The sequence below is a fragment of the Emydura macquarii genome, unplaced genomic scaffold (genome assembly GCF_026122565.2).
Source record: "Emydura macquarii macquarii isolate MOO-44397 ecotype Brisbane River unplaced genomic scaffold, CSIRO-AGI_Emac_v2 contig_1348, whole genome shotgun sequence".
Taxonomy (NCBI): domain Eukaryota; kingdom Metazoa; phylum Chordata; order Testudines; family Chelidae; genus Emydura; species Emydura macquarii.
In genome coordinates this window covers 15,460,709-15,474,342 of record NW_027131485.1, presented here as the reverse complement: position 1 = coordinate 15,474,342, position 13,634 = coordinate 15,460,709, and positions in this window count along the sequence as shown.

The following is a 13,634-nucleotide window of genomic DNA, read 5'->3' as shown; positions in this document are numbered from 1 at the left end:
ACGAGCAAATATTATTTCACTATTGACACACATCGTTATTTATTTTTTTGTAATACCCCTCACCTTTATATTTCAAAATGTAAGTTGATCTAAAAAAACAAAGTCCTGATGGCTGAGGAGAGAAAAACGAAAGCTCTCATAAAAAAATATGAATACATTAGAATCAAATTGGTTTCTGAATTTTTAGAACATGTCTTACAAAACCTTCAAAAAGCCTTTTATGAAAATAATCCTACTTGAAACTGTAAATATCACTGTGACTATATTTAACATGATTGATTAAATTACATTCAGACTTGAACGTACAAAATTCAAGCATGTTAACATTACATTTATATATTGATACTCTGAGATCACAGAATACTTTAACAGTCTAGGTTTCATTTAACAGTCTAGGCTGTTAAAGTATTCTGTGATCTCAAGAGTATCAGCATATAAATATGAAGCACTTCTCAGCTAGATAGGGGAAAGTAGATGGACTACACTTCTGAGATATCTGGGACTCTTAATTACTTTTGTTACAGACTTTTAAAAGAAGAATAAAGCTACAATATAACAGAGTGGATGGTTGTCATGGGGGGATGGAAAAGATGAAGACAATTTTATTTATGAATAGTACAAACCAGGGGACACTAATTATTGCTGAATTGTTTGTCATAAAGTAGTGAGAAAATGAAACAAAACAAAAAAGGAATGGATTTAATACTTTACTCCTTACATTGAAGACACAGAGCCAAGTTGTTTATAAACAAAAACACCAAAACAACAACCCAGAGTTCACAAAACTAAAATCAGTTTCAGGAACACTGATGAAAAATTACAGTCTTCTATACTTGCAAAATTCTTTGCAGTATTAATTCTGTATTTACATATGCAGGCACATACACATACAATCACACATGCTTGGTCTGTGAAACTAAAATTCTTTCAGAAGAACAAAACACCGGTTATTTCACTGTGTAAAAATGTTTCAGCATGAAATTGTGACATTTTTATGAAGAGTTGGTAAATTCTTGTTCCAGAACAAAGTGGCAACACACGGGTCACCAGCAAAACATCAGCACTTACTAATGGTAACCATGTAGTCATATCTGAGATACCCCAGTTTTCCCTATACTCAGAAAAGGCATTCTTTATGAAAATCCGAGTGAGAATAGTTGCAAGCAGGCTGGAAGATTTAGCTAGAGTGAAGTCTGCACTCCAGTTGAGAAAACATGTCCGGTGTCAGCATCAATGTGCACAATCTTGGGCCCTAATTCTGCAAATACGTATGCATGTGGGAAACTTTATGCATTCATAGGGAACAATTATTTAATATTTGGGCTCTTCAGTCTATCAGAGAAAAGTGTAACACGATCCAAGGACTAGAAGTTGAAGCTAGACAAATTCATACTGGAAATAAGGCATAACATTTTAACAATGAAAGTAATTATCCATTGGAACAACTTATGCAGGGTAATAGCAGATTCCCCATCACTGTCAATTTTAAATTAAGATTCGATGTTTTTCTAAAAGACATGCTGCTGTACCAATTATTTTGTGGGAACTTCTATGGCCTATATATGAATCTATACACATATGTAGTCCCACTGTGCTCAGGGACCTAGGGCTTCTCTCACATAAGTAAGTGTTTGCAGGATCAGCGTTTTGAGTTTTATTAAATCGAGGGTTTTCTTGGGAAGATCTTGTAGCAGCTGTGGCCAAAATGGCTACCCCTCTCCCCCTTCCTCATCTGACTAGGAGAGTACAGACTTTTCTTTTCAAAACAGACCTTGATACCAACATGTATTATTAACAATCATCATTATTTGTATTACCACAGCACCCACAAACTGGGTCATGGACCAGGACCCCATTGTGATAGGTGGGCTATACTACACTAATAAGCCACACATGGGGCTGTATTTCGGGACTGCTGAGATACTCAAACTAGTGCTGAATGCGCCATCTCCCTGATGAACTGTGTACGAAGCAAGGCGCATATAATACAAGTTCTCTGAGCACTGCACTGCCTTCCAGTGATAGAAGGTTTTAACCTACAAAGCCCTAAATGATTTGAGACACAGTAAACTGAAGGACTACCTTCCATCTTGTGCCACATCACCGTTCTGACCTGCAAAGTTACATAAGCTGAAGTGCCTTAGATTTAAATGAGGTGGCGGCACTGGCAAGGTACAGTCTATGTGAAGTGCTTAATTCTGGAATTTGTTTTCCTCCTCCTGCTAGAGTTCAAACATATTAATCTTCCAGATGTAACACACTTAGCAAAGCCCATTTTTTTCTCATAGACATTGAGGAAGGCCATTGGTATATAGCTGGAGAGTGTGCAAGAGGAACTAGGTGGGTGGTCTTCTGGCCTATTGAGCTGGAATTTATTTTTGTGTGGGATTCTATTAAGTGGAGAATTTGTAATAGCACTGTAGTGAAAATATTTTAGATGGTCTAAGCCTGGGTATTTAATGTTGTGAGGTGCCTAGCACCTTGGATAGGTACCACAAATGCATACAAATTAAATAAATGAAATATTTTGTCTACATATAAAGTTAGAAGAACTACGACTCAATGTGAGAATTGCACTTGAGAATGCATGAAAATATCAGTTTTCATAAACGAACACACTACTTGTGAGGAATGATTAATAGTTTTGTATAAGTTTAATTGGAAACACCTTGAGGACTTGGTAAAACAATATATGAGGTTTGGGAAAGGCTGAAGTTTTGCACCTCGGACTAATGGGAAAAGGGTTCAGTTTGTTCCTTCATGATTCCTATAATGACTGGCAGTGCAGTGTTGCAGCTGACACAGTTGCTTGTGCCTTACTAGCAGAAGAGGACACAAGATTTTCATCAAACACTTATAAATTCTGTGTCATAGGTAAGTAGAAAAGCATAACGGCAAGTTTCCCAAAGCCCTAGGAGAGGGCAAAGGCCCTAACAGACAAAGTATGTATAGGGTTACATTATAAATAAATAAACAGAAAATTATGGGCCTGGCTGTGCCAATATGCTACACCCGCTTGCACTATTCAAGCCAACCAAAGTGGCTGTATTCAAGCCAGAGTCAGCCACTGGAGAATTTTCCTTGCATAAGAGAACTCTCCACTTCTGTAAAACCCGCAGAGATGGCAAAGCCAACCCCACACTCAAAGCAAGTGATGTGTCAAGAGATGGAGGCGGCAGTGATGGAGTGGAGAACCTCAACAGATTTCCTTTGATGGCACCAGTTCACTTAGGGAACAAGCTGTCTAAAATGGCTGACAAGACATTCTATGCCACTACAGTGAGAAAACAGCTAAGCAATTTTGAATATTACAGCATCTGATGGGATCCAATGCTTAAGATGCACAATTTTGTAGTTTTAACTTTAAAATGAGATTAGAAGAAATTTGTACCATTCCTTATTTTCATCTGCAGCTATTGTCAAGTGAATGAACTCAAGCTATATCCTATTTTCTTCCCTTGCTACAATTTTTGTCATGAGAATGTAGTACCAAAATTGCCTTGAGAACTGTGAAAGAAAATATGGAACTATGCTACTGGGGTCCTGTTAAAATACTATAAACGGAGAGTCTGCTATTTTCCCCAATTAATTTTACAAATCCAGCTATGTATGGGAACAAAGGGGAATAAAAAACAGCACTTCAAAATACTGAATTTTCCATATGTTAAAGTAATACAACACTGCTGTATTTCACCAACTGCATTATGTAATAAAATTCTAATGCTAGTTGTGACAAATTATTTTAATGAGACTCAAAAATGGCATGCAATGACGTGAATCCATTTTTTGTGATGACATCGTTTAACCAGTTGATAAATTACAATAAATTGTACTTCAAATCCACTTACTGTGCATATTAGACCCATAAAACTGGGACATCAGAGTCTATATTTTCCTTAATCTTCCTCCCATTTTTTAAGTCCATTGCTCAAGGAAACCCTTTTTATATGAACCCCAAAGTATGTTTAGTGCTTTTTCTTTTCTTTCTTTTGGCAGCCTTTGGTTTCACATTGCTCCACTTAATGCACACTGACGTACTCAAGTTTACGTCTACTTACACCATTAAGTACATGACATTAATTGCAAGACGTAGCATTTTCTGATCCAACTCCCATAAATTTCCATGTGATTTGAATTTGGCACAAGTGCTCTGAATTCCTGCAGTTGGGTTCATTCAGATTCAGAATAGTTCTACCAGCCCTAACAAAAATGCAGTGTAGAAATATTCTGAAACAGAACACTATCTAGCAGTTTGCATAAAATTTCTTTTGACTCCATAGCAACACTATATTCTAACTACATTGTGCATGGGCTACAACGTTCTATTTACCCTAAATTCATTTTCAAATTGAAATAGTATCTTGTACTACATTTTTCAGTGATAGAGTTTGTCCTATGATTTCATTTAATAACTAAGCATATGGTCCAGCTTCCCATTTCCAAAGCCCAGTCTACTTCATTGCAGACTGTCACGTAGTGCATATGCATGAGAAAAAGCTTTTCAACATACAAGACAACTGCAGAAAAAATGATCATATGAGTTTCTTTCCATTAGCCTATACTGATGAGAATACTATTGCCCATGTAATTTCACTTATGCATGCTTAATGACACTGAAGCCTCTGAATATTTAGTGATATAATCAACTGTAATAGGACTAAATGCAAGGACTCACGTGAATTTCTCTCTACCCCAAACAGCCTTACAGCCAGACATAAGTAAACTGTATCACTACGTAATCTAATGCATACAGAGTTTGCCACAATAATACAATAAATTGTGTACCACATAAACATAGCTTTGTATATCTGAACTCTGATTTAATGAAAAACAACTGGATCTCCCTGCAGTTTTTCAGCTGATGTCAAGATGCTTTGACCTTGAAGGATAATATTGACAAAATGCTAATAAATACACAATATGTCATTATAGTGTACACTTTGGGAGAACTGACTCTTTCTGAATTCTAGCCTGTTACTTGTCTGCTTGCAACTTGCTATATTTTCTGAGAAACATTTTGAGTGTTGTGAGCTGTTTTCAGAAAAAGAAGTGTGCAATTCACTCCCATCTGGAGTCCATAGACACCCACTTATACCATATATATCACACCACGTATATTTTTGAGATATGATATAGTCTTTTTCCATGTTAAATATAACTGCTTGCTGGTTCAACTTTCCTTTCAACATAGAAAGCATCTCTTTGACTTGCTAGCACTTTGCTCTTGAGATACAGATAGTGAAGAATATAATCTAGTGCTAAATCTAGTTCACCATCAATATTATCAAGTCTGGAGTGAAAATGGTACATGTACCTTTAGAACTATGATGAATTTGCTTTCTCTTATATGTATTCTTAGCTTACAATGAGCAAAATAAAACACCATAAAGTATGTTCTGGAAATGAACAGACAATATCAGGCATACAGGTTGAGTATAGCTTGAACACAAGAATTGTTACATCTATATGTAGCTCTATAGACACCCACCTCGTTCATGTGCGTGCGTGTGTGCGTGTGTGTAAATAAGCACCTACAGTGGTTGCGATAACAGAATCTGTTAGGTCACTGAATAATCATCATCATCCCTCTCCATAACAAGTTCAATAACTGAACCATCACCACTTCTCTCTCTGTCAAACAAGAGACTAACCCAATACGTAACAAACAGGAGGAGACTCTTTGTATTTAAGATTCTGGGTGAGCAGACTATTTAAAACTGGAATTAAAGGAGCCTGTATGGTAGCAATGGGAACACGTTTCCTTTATCTTAAATTTTGACCACACAATCGGAGGACCAACATGAGATGATAGTGGTGTTCTTTAATAGTTCCAATGACTTTCTCAGGTTGGTATTAAGCAGTGATTTACATATAATAGAAGAGATTTTCACTGACAGAGAGCAGCTCATTAGTGCAAATTGACTCCTCTAATGTAGGCTTATAAACTTGATGTTATAAATCTATGGATCCACTGACAATAAAGGTATTAGTAACTGTGGCTAGTCCTGTCTCCTCTCATCCCTTGCCAGTAAGACAGTTATTCAGACAATCCAACAACAGCAGGAGAAGAGGCACACAGTGAATATCTTCCATCAACTAAACTGCAAAATTACAATACACAAATACAATGGCAATGTGGGAAGAGATTGCAGGAGTCCCGACTTCCAGCACGTAGGTCTAACCCCGAGTCTTCTCAAAGATCAACTGTCTGAGAAGACTGGCAAGCAAGGCAGTTGCCAAAGAACTATTGTCTGTCAGCCTTCGAAACTTTAAAGATGTTCAATATTAGAAAAATATTTGATTGAAGACATAAGGACTCAGTCAATAAGGGAAAGATCTTGATTTTATGCTATGTATGTCAGTTATTTTAACAAAGTTAGCTTACATTTTTGATGTTATATTTTTGTCAGACACAATCAAATTCAATGAGCAAAGTGTGAAGCAAATTATTCCCACCTTAGACAGCTGTGTGACTGACTAAATGAAGAAAGCTGAGCTCTGAGTAGTAACCTGGGGTGGCTTCCACAGTTTTATACATCACAGAAGATCTTCAGTCATTTGTGGTGCCTAAGAAACTTTTTGGCTGGAGAATGAGAAAATATGTCTGATACTGGGACCAATTTCCAAATTATGTCACTGATTTTTAGCCTCAGAAAAACATTTTTCAAAAGAAATACAACAGCACTCAGGAAGCAAATGCTAAGACTTTTCCCAATAGGATTTTAAAAAGCTGAGAAAAAATGCCCCCACATCCCTAAAAAGGGTTTATAAGTGACTTCTACTCATGGGCATGTTTAAATGAATATGCAACTATAGATTCTTTTTTTTTAATATGCAGAAACCTGCTTAAATATGTTTTCATAGATTTATGTTACAGATGACAATTTTGGGTCAGCAACAATACATTTGTAGAGTTTCATGGTTTTAACCAATTAGATTCTTAGATTCCAAGGCCAGGAGGTACCATTGTGATTACCTAGTCTGATCTCCTGTATAACACAGGCCAAAGAACTTCCCCCAATATAATTTCTAGAGCATATCTCTTAGAAAAAAAAATCCAAAATTGATTAAAAAACTGTCAAGGGTGCAGAATTCACCATGGCAAGTACAGTGTATATATAGACTATGACTAAAATCTGTATTAAACAGGCAGGTTGAAAGTTAAAACAAAACAAGTGTCTCAAGGGTTAACAATTTAAAGCAATCTTACTTGATGAGATATTTAGCATTATTAAACTGGGACAGTATTTTTGAACATTATCCTCCATTAGCTTGGAGAAAAGGGTGGAACAAATGCACTAGTTAACCATGCTTTTGTCACCTCAACGTTGGATTACTGCAATGCACTCTACTTTGAGACCATTCAGGAACTAATAGTACAGAATGTGGCTGTCTTCTTATTAAGCAGTGTTTCATGCAGAGAAAATGCTACAGTATTACACACTTGGGAGAGAAACTACAGTATACTGAGGACTACTCTGCATGTGATTTGTGACCTCTGCCAAATTATAATGTATTAACTTTCAGCCAGGTTTAAAATGATGAATATCCCTCTAAAATTAATATAGCATATTAAGTACATATGCACACATACATATGCATCTTGAAGCAGGAAAAAAAAAAGAGCTAAATCATGTAAACATAGAAGTCAATGGGATCTTTGCCACTGACTTAAGTGAGAGCATTATTATGCCTGTGACAATGCCCTCATATAAAGTTTCTTAAACATCTTGACCTCCAAAAGCAAACATTATAAAATCATCTAATCTGATTACTTGTGGATGCATGACAGCTAATTATATAAATTATCGTGATTAATAACTAAGTATAGCAAAGTGGAACTGAGACCTTATTGATATCAAAAGGGACACCAATATCTTATGTCACGCTACTGTAAAAAATTTTGTTTTATCATTTGCTCTTGTTTTAAGTATAGGAAGAGATCACTTTAATGGAAAGAGATTAGAGAAAATAAGGTTTTTTTACAACCCCTCAGCCCCCCACTTTGTGCCTTTGACAGCACTTTGTGTATAGTCCATTTTACTATTTCTCCTGTATAGTCAGTTAATCAATCAACTTTCATTATTGTTTTTGTGGGGGTCTCACACAGCAAATAAGGGAGACACATTTAAAAACAAAAGGAACATAAGAATATATAAGTGTATATCCATACAAAACAGCTTTGAGACATACTTAGTATCTTGTATAAAAAAGGTAATATGCTTTTAATAATTAATTGGCAATAAATTAAAAATTATTCTCAGTTTTACTGAATATAAACCTGAATATTTATATTTGAGATCCCACATTGCATGCCACCCATATAGAGACAACAATTGACAAATGTACCTCCAACAGAGTAAAACTATAAAAATTATTACTCACATAATGGTTTTGATAATGATGATGATATGCCATCCTAAGGACACCACAGTTTCTGGCACTGAGAGCCTCACCCAATATTTAATTAGATTTTGTGACTTACAAGAGCCTCACCAAGGAAAGTACTTATGCACCTACTTAAGTCTATCCCTATTTAGCAATTTACTTAATCACTTACTTAACTTTAAGCATGTGCTTAATTCTCATTGATTTCAACGACATGTGCTTGGAATTAAATAGGGGTTTAAGTGCTTTGCTGAACAGGGATGCTTTTCTCAATCAGGATCACAATCATTGCGGCAATACTGATTTTTAAATATATAAAAAAAGACACAATAGACTTCCTTGGTTGTGCAGACAACAATAGAAATGTTTGGATGAGTGTTTACTTATATATCTGAAAATGTCTAAGGCTTTCTGGAAATCAAATATCAATTTGACCCAAGTGCTTAAATAAAACTCCTTCCTCTCCCCAAAAACCCTCTTTTCATGCTCACTCTATTTTCCAAACTTTTGGAATATACCATACTAGTAGCAAAACTTATCACAGAAATACCATGCATTCATCCTAGACTTCCACTATAAATAGCTCTAGAGGCAACGAATTGTGAAAGATTTACACTTGAAGGCTTTCAATGTTGAAGGATATACTCTTCATAGTTTATCCTATCATATGGTCACATGTGGACATTTTGTACATCTTGAATAGGCACTGGCCAAAAAAGGGGAGTCTTGACTTATAAAGGTGTGACAGCCTGGAATTCAACTGAATACAACAATGCATCTATTTTTACTCCACTAGATATGATGTTCCATGAGAAAATGTACACAACATAGAGAGAGTACTAGTGAACCTGGTATATAACTTTCTCTGCTAAAGAAACAGTCTTGGCAAAAATATGAAACAAAGAGTAGGGAAATATTCTGGGAGAAAAGTGTAGGACAAGGAAAGCAGAATGTGTCTCAGGAAATTTGAAATCTGTACTTGCTAAAAGCCAATGGGTTTATCTTCACTGGTGAAAAAGATGTATTGTTTACCTCAGAATAACACACAGTGAACTCAGCACATGAGTTTATTGACAAGTAAACCACGAAGTAAAAAGTCCTTTCCCCCCTCCAAGTGTTTATCTCAATGAATATACCTCATGATAAAATTAAAGTGCCTGGTCTTCACTGTGGTTTTACCTAAGGACAGCCCATGTGGGTTAGTAATCCTGAGGTACAAATGCACCTTTTTTTTTAGTAGTTCAGACAAGCCCAGTGTCATTTTCTTCTAAATTGGGCAGGACAGTATGGGTTTGCCTTCATTAACAGTTAGACAGATGAATGCCAACGTTACTATGCTTGAATTACTCCATTCCAGCTAGCCTAACTGGAGCAAGAATGACCACCCTGCAAAACAACACAAGATACAAAGAGTGATTGGTTTAGCACTTGATGAGTTGTTGAAACTTGAACTGCTACATACTCACTGCATTATGAGTTTGCATGTCAGCGTCAACCCACACAGCCTGATGGGCCAGCTAGAGTTTAGAGCAGCAGTTCACTCAAACCACAGATGTGTGTGTGTGTGCAGGAGTCAGATTACAGTGCTATGCTCAAATTATATGTTGAGCTAATGATGCAGTGAAGACAAATCCTAAGAGAGTTAGGGCTTTTATGCACTTCTCTTAGCCCCCAGTAACTAGTCACACTGCAACAAAACTGACCTAAGAAAGCATGCACTGGAGCCAACAGACTACTTTTTTTCCTCCACTCACTGTTTTTCCTGTGAGCTTCTGCGACTGAATGAAACTAAATACTCAAAAACTGTATCTCTGCTCATAAATTTTCAGCCATTCTCCCAAAGTAGATCTAAACCAGTGCAGCACCACTAGTGGTAATGACACTGCAGCATTATTGTAGATCACAACCATAGTTTTTACCATGATATATATCACCTAAGCATCTTATGGAGCTGATGCTACCAATCTTGAGAGGAAGCTGGGTGCTAATAGCATCCCTTTAAGATGCTTTGGCTCAGCTGAATTGCTGATAAGCATATTAAGGCATTACTCATGCCACAGACTGGCTGGCTCCCCAAAAGCTGACAAAGGAAGATGCTGCACTTAAGTCTGTGATTTAAATGTCTCCTTTGCTTTTCATTGACAGATCTGAAACCAAAGCTATTTTACAATGAACAAACAAAAATCACACACAACTTACTTTCCTCTGGGGTTTAAAACTGATTTCTCCCAGACCACAAATGACATCAAGGCTCAGCCCCTTCTGTTGCAAGAATATGAGAAAGGATCCTCCCACACCCTTTATCTTTCAGTAGTCTGCAGTTGTTCATCTTAAGAAATAATTGGCTTTAAAATCATTCAAGTATATCTGGATCCTTCTGAAGCTGGGGTAATTAGGGCAAACAGATACAATTCCCTTGGTTGGGTTCATATACCACTCTTCCATGTGCACATTCTGAGGAAGCTGTTCACTCATTGTCCTGTCCAGAAGCAAAATTATTATGGTTTTGTTAATGAAAAGAGAATGAGCTGTCAAGGGGAGCACAAATCCCTCACAGTAGATGGGGACCTACTGCAGAACATTGCTGATGCAAAGACAGGAAGTTAACACCTTGCAAAAGGCATTCTAATCTCCTGGAAGAGTCTCAGTTGGAAACCTGCAGGGAGGAGGATGAGAATTCGTGGTCAGGTGTGTCAGTGAAGCTGGAACTGACACTAGCAGGGAGAGTGCAAAGGGGATGAATTTCCAGAAAGGCCAGTAAATGCAGATGGTATATGACAAAGTAGAACTGGTGGGCAGAAGACCAAAACAGCAGAAGTTTTGCTTTTTGTTTTATTAAGGAAAACTGGTCCATGACAACAATAAAGGAAAGAAGGGGAGGGAAGGAAGTATTTATAGATTTATAGTCTCCAAGGCCAGAAGGAACCACTGTGGTCATCTAGTCTGGCCTTCTATATAACACAGGACATAGGATTGCCCCAAAATAATTCCTAGAGCATATAATTTAGAAAAAAAAATCCAATCTTGATTTAAAAATGATCTGTGATGGAGTATCCACCATGGCCCTCTGCTACTGCACAGCAGTTAACTATCACCGTGACCTGGGATAATCCTCTCAGATAGTTAATAGTGCCTAGACACCTCCTCCATCAACTGTGGTGGGAAGCAACTGACCTTGGAATGAAGAGTGGGAATTCTAGAAACAGGAAGGGTGAATGAAGTGCCTCCAAATCTCCCAACATTAAAATGATAGAAGCTGTTGCCAGGCTGCTGGAAGTCTGGACCCAGAAGAGGAAATATACAAGATCTGAGTATCTAGGGGTGAATTAATTTCTCCTACTAGTTTTTCCTTGAGAGAACCATTGCTATCTAGAGGCCTCCTTCTGATGGTCACATTGTCATGACTATCAAATTAACAGGAACATGTATAAAAAAAGAAAATAAGTAGATTTACCTTATTTTTTAAAGGAATCAATTTTCTGACCCACACAAAGATCCCAGTACTTTATCATCTATTGATATGTCTCCTTTTTTTTTTTGTAAAGATTTGAGGTTTGGGATTATTTTCTTTGTTTCTGAAAGGCAAACACCTATACAGTAGAATTATAATTAATCATATTTCTTAACAGGCTTTCACAGCTTCCTGTAGCCTTATATCTCATACTTATTTAAAGTAGTTTTAAATTAAGTTTTGCAACTTTATTTCATGAAAGAGGGCTTGATTCATTCATTCCCTAATGTAATTTTGTTTGACAAGTAGTAGGGAGAGGTGTCACTTTAGGTTGATATTCACTGACCTATTGACAGCAGGGGAACTAATTTTTCATTAAGATAACAAGTAATATATTCATCATGGGGAAAAACAAAACAGAAAAAAAGATATTTTGAGAAAGTATATTTTAACTACTTTTCAGTAGCTTATGCAGGATGGGCATTTCTAGAGGGTCAGACCAGGAAAGTCCAGCTTTAGTAAAGCTGCATGTTAGACAGATTCCAGCCTGTCATAAGCAACCACAATCCATTGAATGCCATGGAGCTCTCAGGCCTGAATTTGGTCCTGGATTATTCTTTCAGCAGTCCCTGGGAACAGACCAACCCCAAACTACATGATTTTTTTTTAGCCTTTAACACTACTCAGTTATGGGAAAGTAAGTTTTAGAAACTAAAATAACACCTGAATCATTTCTCCTGCTCCTCAATCCCTTTAATGGGAACTTGCTGGCCTGATTTTCAGAGGTGCTGAGCACCCACCCCCCCAGTCCCAGTATTTCTTCCTCTCCCTCTCCCCTTTTGTTTTTAGGTACAAAGGAATTGGCATACTGTACTAGAACAGTGGTTCATCTAGTTCAGTATCTTGTTTCTGACTGTGAACAATACCAGATGCTTCTAGGAAGAGACAAAAAATCCTGCAATAGTTATGGAATAACCTTCCCACAGGGAAAACTGCTTCTTAACTCCCAACAATTAGAGATTGGTTTATAACCTGAAATCTGAGGATTTACATCCCTACCATTTTTTCCCTCTTCAATTTTAACTGTTGTAACTTGGGATGTTCACATAATCCATATAAATGTCCGTTTAAAAAATCCCCTTAATTTCTTGGTCTCAGTGAGACTCTGGAAAAATGCAGTTCCCTGTATGACATGGACCATAGCCAGCATAGAGAAGTGTTATTAAAATACTCTAGAAAAAAATACCCAAATGGAAATAGCCTCCGTAAGGCATTTTATTACTCTAATAAAACAGTGCATTTTTTGCTCACCTCTGTTGTTAAGGCTATCTGGGAGCAGACAAAATCCACACTATCAAGTACAGTGTCTGTTTCTGTGAAACATCCTAAATTGAGGGACAATAGCCTGCCACTGCATGATCTCACAGGTGTTTTTTTTCCCCCCACTTCTAACTACTATGATCATAGTGATATCAATAACTTTAAATCAATTTAATTATCAGTATCAGCTAAGACTTTATACTTCTCTGTTTCCCAAAATGAGGATATAATTCTATATTATTACAAACAAACCAACAGCAAAAACATTATCATTCAGCTGGCATTATCTGTTTTACCTTCAGCCCAAAATACTGAAACTCACCAACCATTCTTCAAAAAGCCTAGAACAATTCCTTTGAACATTCCTTTATGTTTACAGGTCCCACATTAATATGAAAATTTAAATAAAAGACAATTATCAATGAAGTTATATTTTCTTCTTTACTGCAGTCAGTAAAGAAAGAAAGGAATACAT